The following is a 15,085-nucleotide window of genomic DNA, read 5'->3' as shown; positions in this document are numbered from 1 at the left end:
TACCCTAAACTCGCTCCAGTGGGCCCCCCTCTAGTTGGGGTGATTCCGCAGGGGCGGGACTCCATTCACTGAAATAAATATACCAGAACCAGCAAAAAATCTTGTTTTGACTCTCACAACCCAAAATCCCAAGACTATCCCGAAACCTTCCTGATACAAACCGAATATGCAGACATATGTAAAAACATGCTACGAACTCACTCGTGCACTCAAAATTCCCAAAAGGGATATCGTTGACCAAGTCAACTCCAAACGGCCAAAAACCAATGTCACGACCCAACCCCGTGGGCCGCGACTGGCACCCTAGCTGGGTACCCGTACATACCTACCTGACCGAATTTCGCATCGTACAGATTTTTTTTCAAACGGATATTACAGAAGTAGGCCGATACAGATACGGCACGCGCGCAAGCATATATATATATATATATACCTGAACATGCAGACTTTTACAGATAAGCCGATAAGGCTAACATACAGACGAAACCCGTAACCCACACATCTATCTACAGGCCTCTACAGACATACAGAATCATATGACGGGACAGGGCCCCGTCGTACCCAAAATTTCCATACATGCAGAACATACGGAAAACAGAAGATATATACCAAAAGTGTATGCTCCGGATCAAAGGAGCTCTTCAAAACAGCTGAATCAGAACCCTACGCTGGCGGCGTATCACCTGGTGCGTCTGTACCTGCGGGCATGTAGCGCAGCCCCCGAAGAACGGGGGTCAGTACGAAAAATGTACCGAGTATGTAAAGCAGAAACATAACAGATACAATCATAGTCCGAACCGGAGTCACAGAAATATAACGGACAGAACCATACATCAGACAGACGGACAGAGTCATGATGCAGACCGACATACAGAATCGTGGTCCATACGGATAAACAGAATCATGGTTCAGACGACAGACAGAATCATAATCCGGACAGATGAGTAGAATCAGTATTCATACAGACGTACAGAATCGGAACCCATACAGATGTACAGAACCAGAATCCATACGGACATACAGACATAGTCGAAATTCAGGCGGACAGACAGAAGTATACCAGACAGAATTATGCATGCAGAGTCATACTAAATCATACAGAATCATACGGAGGCACGTGCTTATATAAACACTGATGGCACATGCATACAGACTTACAGATCCCGGCCCTGTCTGGGGGCGCGGTAAACAGAACCCGGCCCTCTTAGTACGGGACGCGGTGGACAGACAGAATCAGATCAGATCATATCATATCAGATGCCATCCTGGCCGCCATCCCCATACACAGATCAATATATCATAATCATACAGATATAACAGATCCCGGCCCGCACACCGAGGGACGCGGTGAACAATGCAGAGGAATATGCACGATAACAGAACCTGGCCCGGGACGCAGTGAAGGGATGCATTGAGACAGCCACAAACAGATCCATGAGAAACCACATACATACAGACTCACATACAGACTCAATCAGACTGAAGGGTGCCAAACGGCGAGTCAAAATCAGAGTATACGGATAGTATGCATAGTACGCGCCTATATCCTACTTGGGAAGGCACGACAGATTATTATCAGAATCAGATTCTCAGATGTTCAGAAATCATTTTGTAAGAATTTCATAAAAATAGTTGTATCATGATCAAAATAATAGTTCAGATGGTTTCTGAGAAAATCGGACAAAACGGAAGTATTTAAAGTATTACAGAAGATATCGGGCCTTGCGGGCCCGCCTCGGACCAACCCGAGGCAACATATGTAAATTATTGATAATAGACCTTATGAGGTCATCCATAATCGTTTGGAAGTGTTCCGACTCCGTTTAGGGAAATTTTGTACAAAAACTCACTTTAAAGGCAATTTGTAAGAAAATAGATTCAATTGAATTGAAGGAATTGGAGCGGTTTTCCGTCTCGAATTCCGGGGAACGGAGTCGTACTTAAGGCTCGCGGCCGAGCCTATCACATCCAGAACATGCCTAGGAACAAAGGGAAATGCTTCACATACCTCGATAGCGCCTTACGCTCGCTTGGCGTCGACTTCAATTTCGTCCAAAATCTAGAAATGGTCAAGTTTACCAATTAGCAATTTCAAGCCTTTAGAACTTGAACTTTAACTCATACTTTTTTTACAAAAATTTGGGCAGCATCTCCCCTATACATACCACATCCCCGAGATTGACTCGGCTCCAAACATCAACAACCAACCAAACAACAATACCAACATCATCCATAAGTAATCAAAATGCGTTCTACATAAATAATCTTCTTTCCGCATAGTTTAATAACTTTCATTCAAACTTCACATTGTCAAACTAGTATCCACATTTTCCATATCCACTAACTAATTCAAGATTGTTCAAATGCATTCCAATAGCCTTCCAAACAATATTCATGAATTCAAGTATTCCCCCCAATTCCATATTCTACCCAAAGTTCCTACCAATTGCAACGAAACTTCCAAATCACATTGTTTCTTTCCAAATTCGTTACCAACAATCGTAATTCACATTTAGGATCTTACTTCCACACTTATATAAAAAATCATATAAAATTCACATAATTTCTCATAATTTCATACAAGAAATTCCAACACCAATTCAAGTCATGAAGCCTTTATTTGCGACACAAAGGTCACAACGACACAACTAACAAACCAAATAAACTTGAATTCATTTCTCCCCCACACCCACATAGCTCACGGCCAAACACACCATTTACACACACACAAACTATGCACACACACATCATACTTCCATAATTCTCATCTAATTCTAATCATTATAACATATATACTTATTCCATAACATGAAACATAGAATTCATACCTTTCCTTCAAATTCCAACTTTCCGCAAACGTGGTTCTTCCGCCAAACTAGTTATACCACGTTGAAGAGCGTCTTGAACTTGTTACTAATTCAAGAAGAACAAGATTTTTGGATTGAAGGCTAAAATTTTTTTTTGTTCTTGGTTTGGCCGAGAGGCCTCTTAGGCTTGAGCTCTCAAGTTTTCTTCTTGTTTCATGAATTTTCTAGAAAATGAACACTTGGCCCCTTTTATTATAATTCTTGATCACATGATAAATCACATGACCAATTTATGGGCTTGGGCCTTTAGTTGGCCGGCCACCCCAATTGGGCCTCTAATTTGTAAGATTTTTTTTTGGGCCAACCCGGTTGGTCACGAGTTGGGCCTAGCCCACTGACCTTTCGACCTTAAAACATCCATATCTCCTTGTACTGACGTCTCCTGGGAGTCCACGACCTACCGTTGGAAAGCTATTTCAATTATCTACAACTTTTATATCTGGGTATTTTCCCAAATTCCAGACTTATAATGCCGTTTTTGCCCCTCCAAGTCAGGTCATCCGAAAACGTTTTCTTAAAAATGTTCGTTTGGAGGGCTTCCACTTTGATTTGGCCCCAGGGCCCTTCACGAGTTGTGTTTAAATTTACATATACGATTCATATAACTTTACACATGTCCCAAAAAAAAAATCTTGGCGTGTGGGCCCCACCCCACCTTACAGTTAATTCGACGTTCGAAAATGCAGAATATAACAACCAACTTTCCAACGAAATGACCAAAATGCCCCCGAGTCCCTCGGGATCTGATCCAGATACACAACAAGCCTATATTTGACGTTCCATAGCTAATAGAACCGACAAAATTTCCAAAATGACATAGATACCCCGATGAAGCCTAAAGTAAACCTGACACTTAAAGATTATTCAACTTAGCAAATTTTTCCAACTTAAGAAATTTCAACCACCTGGGGAATTTCGCCAACCACGCCCACTACACAGCAATCCAAAACAAGAAAAAAGGGTTGGGGGGTTGGGGAGGGGGATGTCTATAGGGGCTGTTGACACCCAATTTTGTCCCGCCTCTCCTCCGAAATACATATTTGCGCTTCTAATATTTAAAAAAAAATAAAAAAAATAAAAAAAATAATAAAAAAATAAATAAATAATAATATATATTATGTTTACTATAGTTGTTAGTCCCTATCAATGACGGCGTTTCATTATTCTGTTACAACTATTATTATTATTATTATTATTATTATTAACGACTATTATTATTATTCTTAAATTACCATTATTACTAATTGTCATTAATTATTATTCTTGTTATTTCCATTATCATTATTATTATTATTATTATTGTTAATTACTAATCACTATTATCAGCGTTATTTTTTGTTATTAATTATTATTCATCATTACCATTGTCATTTTTTTATTAATTATTATCATTGATTTTATCAACAATTGTTATTTATTATCGTTATCGTCATAGTTATTGTTATTATTATTATTATTATTATTATTTTTATTATTATTATTATTATTATTATTATTGTTAGTATTATTATTATTAATTATTATCATTATTCCTATTGTTATTTTTGTTATTAGCTGTCAATATTTGTTATCTACTATTATTATTATATCTATTATTATTGTTTATCACCGTTATCATCAGCATTATCAGTATTACCGTCATCATTTATCATTATCATTGTTGTTAATTATTAGTATTATTATTATCAGCAGTATTATTACCGCTAGTCATTCGTTACGGTTATTTAGTATTATTGAAACTGGCATTTCTCGGCATTTTATCAACTTCCGCACACACATCACACTTATTTCGCACATTTAAAATGATAGCGTTTATTTATTGTTAAAATATTATTGCACGGTCATTGCAACAGCATATAATTCATTATCCGGGTCTTTTACAATTGCACATTTTTCGTACCAGGTGATATTCCGGCACCCTTAGTACATCGTTAATCAAAATGGGTCTTTTATTCAAGTTTCGAAGACGAACTATTTCTTGCACTCGGTCCGCATTTTGACTTACCGGACTCCAAATCAAAGCCCGATTGACTCCTGATATTTTTTGGACTAGTCCATATCCCTTATCTCAATTTTTGGAATAATCCGTATTTTAATTTATTAACCTATTCTTTTAATACCCGGTCTAAAAATTGACCCAGTCCACAAATGGACCAGGCCCGATCCATTTTCGTTCAAAATAAGGGAAAAGGGTTTCCCTTATTCCCTTTCACCGCCTCTTCTCCGCCTCCCTCTTCCCCTTTCCTCTTCTTCATCGCCACCACATCTTCGTCCGCCGCCTCCTTTCCGCCTCTTCTCTTTCCTTCTTCCTCCTCCCATCACCGCCTCCAACCCCATCGCCACCGCCGCGCCTCCTCATTTCCCCTCTTTCGTCGTCGACTCTTCCCACGCTACACGCACCTCCACTATCTCCCTCACCCCACTGCTTCATCACCCACACCCATACCTCCATTTTCACCATCGTTACCCGCACCATCCTCTGACACCACGTTACCCCCACTCGCGTCTGACATCTCCACCATAGCCTGTCCCCCACGCGTCTATTCCCTCTCCACCTCCGCCTGCTCTGACACCACTACATCTCCACCTTCTGTTGTTCCCCGCTCCCTTTCCCTTTATTCAACACAAAAATAAATGGTAGATCTATAAATGAGGGAGAAAAAATTCGAATTAAGGGGGGGGGGGGGATTTTTTTTTGGATTCAGAAAAAATTCAAAAAGAGCCGATTTTCTTTCAGTTCCAGAAATCCCCTGTGAAATATTTTGTTTAGTTGTCACAATATCGCAAAAAATATCGAACAAAAAATACTAAAAGGATTTTTCGTCTGTTCTGTGTTTGTTGCGAATCCGAGTTTCGCAACCTCGAATTTGAAGTGTTTCGAGTGCGAATCGAAGACCCGCACCCATTTCGCTGCACTCGCAAAAGGTAGCAACCCCCTTGTCTATTCATTTCCTATTTTCCTTTTTTTTTTAGTTACCTGTATGCATATATGTTTATGTGCCAGCTTAGTTAGCAAAAACATGATTTCCTGTGTTAGTTTAGTTTAGTAGTTAAGCCTGTTTATATGTTAGTCCCAGCTTAATTTATCGAATCCTATATATTAGCTTAGTTTAGTTTTATGCAGTCAAATATGTCTTATGTGTTATTATGCCCTGAGATATTAAGCATGATCTAGTTCTTTTCTTAGCTGGTTCAGTCAAATACGCCTCAGAAATTATGTTGGCTCTAGTCTGCCTGTATTAAACATTCATATATTGGTTTTGCTTTAGTTCATCATGATTTGTGTGATGTTCTTGTTATGGTTGATCGATTGGCTATTGTATAGCAAGATTCAGATGTTTTTTTTCGTAGTCTGGCTGCGAGGTACATGTTGGTCTAGTTCCTGCCTATCGTTCGCTTAAAGCCTGGTTTTGCTATTGTTTGCTGTTGTTCTGTTGCCAGGATAGATGTGGTGTCTTCGCATGTAAATTAATTTGAAGTGAGGCTGAAACTCTAGCATGACTGCCTGATATTGGTATTCATTTAAGTTTGATGTAGAAACTGTTTTGAGTTGTTTTGTGCTGAATCATGTGTCTTAATCCTTTAATAGATATTCCTTGCTTGTTTTTCTTATACCAATTTGAAGAGATGCTTAGATAAAAGCTTAACCCCAAAGTGATCCTAAATTGTTAAGAGGGTGCTAGTGAACTCACGTTGGAATATATGGTAGTCTGTAATGCATTGGTACTGGGCATAGTTGTTTAGTTTACATATGTGTTTGTTTGAGCATGTCTTGTAGGCCCTTCTGACCACTTATGCCCATTTGCACATCTTTCCTTTTTGCCCCCCCCCTTAAGTGTAGAAAGCATATCTCCAGTTCCAGTGATAACATTAAGTTATGCGAAATCAGATGACTGCTAGGATTGAGCCTCGATTCAGAATTTCTATGTTTGTTGCTCTCTAACAAGATTGAGAAAGTTTTGTTTACCTTGCTCAAATATAAGAGTTCTACATAATGTTTGGCACTAGCATAAGCTCATCCCTCATGCCTGTCCCCAGCATGCCATCCTCAAATCACCAACATGTACTCAATATGCATGAACTTCGATTGCTAGTATGTGCCTTCACGTAATTGTATATGCTTGCATATTCTTTTTTTTTTTCCTTTTAAAATGACTTGCTGTTTGAATGCTTGTTCGAATATCTAAGGGTGATGTAAACCCTTTTTTCTGTGAATTGTGAACGGGTTTCAGTTCTCTTTTTTTTCCTTTTGTTGAGAACCTGCTTGGGGGTTGTTTGGTCGTCTCTTTATGCATTCAAACACATGCAGAAATCTCAAACCTGTTTTCCATAGTTTGATATCTTCTTTTCTGGGTGTACTTAAGTGTACATTTTTAGCTTTTGGTTGTTTTGCTCAAGATAAAACAAAAATCTGGAAAACAGTCCTCATCCCACTCATATGTCAAAAAATGGAATAACTTCTCATCTTATGAATAACATGTTTGAAATTGCTACTTATGAACTTGAGAGTGAGATCCGACAAGGAATCTCGTGCATATCGGCATAGCTAGTTGAAATATTTCAGAACATGAGTTGATTCTGTGTTTCGCATTGGCTGTTGTATGGTGATTGTTTGGGAATATCCTCAATATACTTATAAGCATTTCAATTTTATTAAGGCAAGGGGCATACACTTGATATACATGTGATATATGCATCCAGGTGTACATATCTTAGGAATATCATGTATACGACTAAGATTGGCAGAATACATAAGGCCCATATTTTCCTCAGTTTAGAAAACTGAAGCCAGCGAAATTGCTATTGAGTTAGATATTAAATTTTCAAGTATCATTCACTATCATGCCGTCATATCAGTAAAATATGTATTTGTGCAAGAAATAATATGTTGCAAATATTGGTTTGTTTTTTGAGAACTTACAATATATATATATATATATATATATATATATATATATATATATATATATATATATATATATATATATATATATATATGTTTAGCCTCCGTTGATTACATGCTAATCCTTTTCTTTTCATTTTTGCATGATCACCACATACGAGTCCGAGTGACTCGTTCTTCGTCCATATTCGGTGTTGGGCTAAAAGCCCAACAGAATCTTCTACGTGTTCAAGGCCCAACAGTAGCAGATCAGTCATCCCTCAAAATGGGCTGAGCCCATGTCCGACTGCAGCAGCCCCTTTCTTACAAAAAATGGGCTGAATCCATCTGAATTATTTCCCCCTTTATTTATTTATGCATTTAATTTGTATTATGCAACTAACTCTTTGTTTGTTTTGTTTTCTTAGTTTAGATAAATCCTAATAAATTAGGAGGTTAGTTTTAGTGATGGGTAGTTAGTTTAAGGAATACTAACAATTAATTTCATAAGTTAATACTATTCTTTTCATGCTTCATTTTATTTGGGATAATTAATTTGCAAAATGGCATGACTATATATTTTAAGTAAAGGGAATCATGTTTTCATTATAGATGTTTCAAAAACGTCACTAATATGCAAGTATAAATTCAACTATATTTTATAGATAACTCTTCAAGTTTGAATCAATCATGCATATTTTTAACTAAGCATAATTAATAAGCAAATTCACTTCCCTTTGAATTCTATTTATAAGCTTAGATTTTCTACATTGCTACATTCACAGAAAGTTCAAAATTGCTAAATCTCTTTCTTGAAAGCTATTATTTACAGGCAAAAAATTGTTATATTTCCTACAAGTTTTATCTTAAAATGCATTTATTATATTTCATATAAAGTCTTAGCAACATTTTAAGCCTTGTTTAAATGGCATCTAAAATCCTCTTTTATGCAAATCATCTTTTTATAAGTTTTATTGTTAAATTGCATTTGATTTAAAGCCTTAGTTATATTTATGAGTTTTATTTAAAATGACATCCAAAGTCCCTTTTTTTTATATGAATTTTCATCTTAATTAATTAACCTAAGTTTGGCCGGACAACCGTAGTTAACGGATTCTAAAGGATGCCTAACCCCTTCCCTTTAGGATAATATAGAACCCTTACCCAGAATCATACTGATTAAGCAGACTATTAACGGAGGTTTAGCTAGATTTACCTTAGTTAATATCTAGGTGTCCTAATTCACCGTTAAATTAATTAGGTGGCGACTCCTTAAAACAAACAAAGAGGAATCACCAATATGTTGTACTCCGCTTCAACCCGATTAAAAGGGGGTATAACAGGGGCAATAGGCAAAAACAAGAAGTCTACCAAAACGGCCTAATGGGTTGTTACACGACCACCTATTTATACTTGTCTATGGATTGTTCTAGACAATTCTATCATCTTCTACAAATATTTAATATTCTAAAATATATAGTCATTTCAAATATCAAAGATAGTACTCCATAACTTTCTAGAAGCCCCACTAAACTAGAATTTTTTATAGTTTCAAAAAATCAATTGTAATTTTTTATACCAACGAGCCGAGTCGAATATTGCAACTTATTGCAACTTGTCTAAGGTTAAAGAAGGTTTTGCAAACTATGATAAATATAGCGAATACTACAAAAAAATGAGTAATTTTTGGAGGTTAAAAGTTGTAATTCACAGCCTCTTCTAGCAACTAGCAGAGACCAGAACCTCCACGAATTGCAACTTTCAACCTCTGCAAATTACCTTTTTTTATAGTGGAATAGCGATAGCATAACAAACAAACAGGGAAGAGAGCTCATTGCTTCTTTCTATTACACGTATGACAATGGGTTTGAATTTGCGAAGCCTTGTGAGTGCATTACTTTGCATCTACTAATTTAGTGTTGCATCCATAGACTTTTTTATTACCTGTTTGATAAATACTCATTCGCCCCACTCCCCACACTCTCCAAACAAAATCGAAAAAAACTACTCCATTAGCATGAAATTAGGCGTAGGTTGACGTTCTCATAGGCCAGCTATAACGATCTATTTGGCAGTTACCAAGCTATTCTTAATTTTTATCCTAAAACCTTCTTGATCAGTAGTGCCGATTAATTTTATGCGGGAGATGTTTCTGTTTAAGTTAACTCGTAGTCGAGTTAAAAGGAAATTAACAATCAAGTAGGGCCACAAGGCCCAGTACTTCGCCACAACGAGGGGTGGACCGCTGCAACGTGTTCGCCCCAATGAATCGCTATTTGCTATAGCGGGCTGCTCATGACTAAAAGCTTCCGCTATGGTGGATCCCTCCGGCGAAAGAGACAAACTTTCTTGAGCCCGCCCCCGCGGTCGATTGTTTGCCGTAGCAGTGGCTCGCTACAGCAGCCCTACATTCACCACAACGGATGACGCTGGGCAAACCTAGTATTTAAAGTTCATTTTCGGATTTGACCTCATTTTTCACCCAACTCTCAAATCAAGCCGCCATTTGGGGGCATTTCCAGAGCAAATCTCAAGGAACCTTGGGAGAGGTAACATCTAGACCTTATTTATTTCATCTTTTTTTTATTTCTTCCTTCATTTACTAAGTTTGGATTATAGGGATTAATAAAAATTGTGATTTCCCTAACTTGCAATACCCTAGGGAGGTAAAATGGGTTTTCATTACTTAGAATCATGACATTTTTTAAGGAACTCTTAGGTTCCTATTCTAGGTTAATTAACCAACCCCAAATCCTATTCTTCCTCTATTTTTGCAAATGGGTTAAGTCTTGGGTTTCTTGAAATTGGGGATTTAAAAGAATAGTTCTATTTATGACTTGTTTTGGTGTAGATAACCATGAAATCTAGTTTATTAGTCAATGGAAACTTAGAAGGCCTAATTTGAGGAAAAGTTCAGATTTTACCCTTGTGGGCCTGGACTGTATTTAGATTCTCTAGACTCTTAATGGGTATGAATAACTTAATCATTGACATTTACTCAATCAGATTCCTTTCTATCCCTAGACCTCTCCGTCTCGGCTTCCTTTTCAGAAATGGAAGATGAAGATCAAGTGGAAGTTCGCGGCACCTGCTCGGCCTTGAGGTAGGTTACCGTTTACTTGAATTAGACTCCGATTAGGATTCCATACCTGTGCAGTAGATATTGAAGGAGAAAGCATGTCTAGGTCTCCAGGCATGGTGTTGGAATGGATAGTACTAGGTTGGTACTATTATATGTGGCTTGTTGATGTACCGTGAATTTACGATACATTAGATGCTAGTTCTTTATACTTTTGTGACTCTTCAAATTCTTTATACTTTTGTGACACTTCAAGTACTTTTGGTGTTTCTTTTCTTCTTATGTTTGTGTCATTTTGTAGGATAATAAGTTTGGAGAAAATGGAGCAAAACAGGCCAAGGATGTAGGAAAGCATGAACTGCGAACCGCAGGTTATGCCTGCGAGACACAGATGGAACGCAGAAGGTGATAGCCATTTCAGAAATACTGGGAAATTGAATGTAGCACCTGCAAGTCGCAGGTGCCACGTGCGAAACACATCTGATGTCGTAGATGCTGCCAACCACTCAGTGGAAAAGACACGACTTGCGAGAATTGGGTGCAACCTGCGCTTCGTAGGTTGCACCAGCGACACCACCTGCGGCTCGCATGTTATGCACGCAGGGGTATTTTTATCCAAAGCCGGTGCACGTTTTTGGGATGTTATAAATACTCTCCTAGGGTTTCGTAAAAGACATTCTCTTTTCCATTTTTGTTGTCTCTTAGTATTAAAAGCATCTAGTGTTGGTGGTTGAAGACTTTAAGAAGAATCTTGTACTTTTGTCATCATCCTCCATTAAATATTGTAAGCTTTATGAATATTTACTTCAATCTCATATTTTATTTAATGAAAATCAGTAGCTAAACCCATTAGCTAAGGTTGTGAGACAAAATGTGTTAGTTATGTGATCGAGGTTTTGTATTCAAACTATATTTGTATGTTAAAAGGTGTTTTCTATTAACTCTTCATGCTTGAACTATTCTTAAATGGTGGCCAATATTTTTTGTGCTTAAATACTTTTACTTTGCTTGGAAAAGAATGTGTAAGTTAGGAAAAGAGTTAATAGCAAGAGTTTGGGGGTTTAAACCCCATCTAATAGCTTGAGCTAGGAATGGGAAATCTACTTGAGACTAAAAATGGGTATTCATATTTGCAACATTCTAAGGCTTAGAAAAGCTTAGCAATGACATTTACTAATTTGGTTGAAAGACTTTTGGTAAAACATTAAGCAACCTATTGTTTACTACACCTAAACATATAAATAAGTTAAATTGATACCTACTTCCATTACTTTCCTTTGAAACCATAACCTTTGTCACTTTACCAAAAGATTATACTTTACAACAACAAATCTCTAGAAATTAGTTAACAATCTTCAAATCAAACATTATCATACCCCCCCCCCCCCCCCTTCGTCGAGTGTTACACTTAGTAAGTACATTTCTTCATTGCATTCTCTGTTGGATTCTACCCCAGCCTCACTGGGTTCTATATTTGACCAAGGACCGTTTATACCTATTTCAAAGATGTCATTTGGGCGTATCACTCGTTGTCTCGTGATTCTTGTTGGGTGTCTCATTGGTTGTGAGTGTTAATGACTGTTCAGGATGACTGAGTCCGTGACGTATTATTGAGTTCTATTTATGATTCTAGTTTACCTTATGGTTAGACTTTGGTTAGCGAAGCATATTTAGGGTCAGTGATTGTTGAGAGAAAGCATGTTACGCCTCCGGGTATGAAGTTGGGATGGATTATCTAGGTTGGTATTGTTGTTTAATTGTGGCTTGTTGCCTTATTGTGATCTATTTGCTTGTCGCCCCGTGTGTGATACTAGAATTGATGCTTAGTTGCCTTATCATGATTGTGAAACCGTATCTCTCATTTATTGGATAATATCTAGTATAGAGGAAGGATTTGACGTATTTTTGATATTGTGATATGTGTCCATGTGTGGCACGATTGGGTTGATATAATCTTATTGGAATTGATATATTCTCACTGTCATTGATATCATTCATGCATTCATACTCATGCATTTGGATCAGGTTGCACGCCGCAACACACACACACACACATATTTAGATCGGGTTGCACGTTGTAACATATATTTGGAGCGGGTTGCATGTTCCGCAATATATATTGGATCGGGTTGTGCGCCATAGCAGGTACATGGACTTCACGGGTCCTCTATGGGTCATGACTGTTGAGGCGTGAAGGTATTCTGCCCGGAGCATGTGTGTATGAAGATTACATTGGCAATTGCATATCATTGCATTGCATATGCATTCATTATCAAAATCTCATTTTACATCCTTTGATCGGATTTATTGGTTGTACTTGTGTTTGTGGTTATTCTGAGGAATTGTGGCAAACTTGTGTTTAGGTGCTTCACCATAGGCTATGATTCGACTATTTGATCTTTTTGTACTAGAGTTGCTATTCTTGAGACTGTGTCTGTGATGGTATTTGGTTTAGTAGGTTATTTGTATATGGTATCCTGAGTCCTTATATTTTTCACACTTGCGGTGTGAATTGCCCATTTATCTTTGGGGGGGGGGGGGGGGGTTGAAGAGTCCCCTATTGAGAGTAGTCTTATTGTGAGTAGTAGGCGCGAACTTGATCTATGATTGGTTTTAGTGAGGTTATTAAAACTTGATGACGTGGGTAATATTCGTGTAGCTCTTGTATTGTATTGCATGGTTTGTGGATAGAGGATTAGAAGTTCATATTTAGGCTTGAATGCTAAATTGTAGCTTAGTGGTAACATCTTCGCCGTATTGAATTTGTAAATTGACTGAGTAACTACCTACCATACTTATTTGATGTTTACTATTGTTATTATGTTTTCCTAATCATTGTCAGCCTATGATACTTACCAGTACGAGTGTTGTACTGATACTACTCTTCCTACATCCTATTTGGGGTGTAGAGTTGTTATAGGTTGAGTTCCTGGATTAGTAGCTTCCGAGGATTCTCCGGTGTCCATCTGGAAGACTTCTGTTAATTCTATTCTAAAACAGAAGTTGTGCTCTATTATATTATCATTATTCAGTTGTAAATCTTAGACCCGATTTTTAAATTTGGTTATTGTAAAATTATTTCTTGTATAAATTCTTATTTCAATGAATAATGGAATTTGCTAGTGTTGTGTCATTCTTTCTTTATATAAAATGAGTGTTTTGGTAAAAGGGTTCGCCTCCTAGGTGGGATTTGGGGAGCTGCCCACATGATTCGTGATTTGAGTCGTGACGCCAGCTCTGAATTTATCTAATCCTAGTAGGACATATTTACTGTCACTTGTCCGTTTTGTGGGCCCATGAATATCAGACCAAAGTGCGATGTGATATTGGGTATATTGATTCAACGTTTGGTGTTAGCTTTTTGGACTACTAGTGTTAATATTTGTTTTCTCCCACTTGGGAGAAAGAGACTTAACATTCTGGAAGCATGACTCACAAAAAATATGTAACTAATTCAGTTTGAGTGGGCATACGTTGAGTTGAAAAATTAAAGGAAATTTATGTGTTCGATCTTAATTGAAAGAAGTTGAGTATCTAATTTAACATCTTAATGTCACATCCTTAGTCTTCAACTAAGCGCACGTGCGACACTTGACAACTCGGTCACGTTCTTGCACAACTTGCTCACGATCTTGCTATGCCAAGTCAGCCTAGATTACTACACTCAAGATCGCTAAGGGAATAGTAATTGAGAACGACAAGAGAAATTTGCTAGAAGGAAACTTTTTATTATAGAAGACTTAATTGATTTTGCTTGATGGTTTACAAATGAATGACCCTCCTATTTATACTACTCATCTAGGGACTAGTATGTAAATAATAATTATTATACAATTCCCTACATATTTACAATAATCCCCTATTCTAGAAATCTCTACACAACTAGATTATTCTAAGGACTTTCCATGCAATTCCATAAGGTTCTAAGGTCTTCCATGAGAAATCTCCATATTTCTCTAGAACCTTCTCACATAAGCTAGCCTCCTCTCCATGTAAGCATCCACATAAGCTTCCTGCATGGCAAAAATAGTTCCACGTGGCGCCTAGGTGGCATGATGACGTGGCGGGGCATCACATTCTCCCCCACCTGATGTTGCGACGACCACGGCGCACTGCTGCTGCTCAAACTTTTGACTCTTGTTTTTAAATTGCCACAAGTCTTCGTATCGTTCACATGTGACCTCTTCCGGTAATTGCCCTTTCCAATGCACGAGAATAATGGTAGTGGCTTCTTGCCCTTGTTTCTGCCTAGCCTAG

The 15,085-nt window shown here is 37.6% G+C and overlaps 1 long non-coding RNA gene across 1 annotated transcript; it reads right to left on the bottom strand.

Annotated features, from left to right (window-relative positions):
- Positions 1–506: 506 nt before the first annotated feature.
- On the bottom strand, positions 507–2,998 carry LOC132631130 (uncharacterized). The gene is made up of 3 exons (XR_009578815.1): positions 2,829–2,998; positions 2,009–2,059; positions 507–698 (listed from the first exon to the last, which is right to left on the bottom strand). It is a non-coding gene; the product is annotated as an uncharacterized LOC132631130 (long non-coding RNA).
- Between the last annotated feature and the right edge of the window lie 12,087 nt (positions 2,999–15,085).

Source organism: Lycium barbarum, chromosome 1 (genome assembly GCF_019175385.1).
Source record: "Lycium barbarum isolate Lr01 chromosome 1, ASM1917538v2, whole genome shotgun sequence".
Classification (NCBI taxonomy): domain Eukaryota; kingdom Viridiplantae; phylum Streptophyta; class Magnoliopsida; order Solanales; family Solanaceae; genus Lycium; species Lycium barbarum.
The sequence above is the reverse complement of the archived record's forward strand: the minus strand, read 5'-3'. Positions and strand labels throughout refer to the sequence as shown.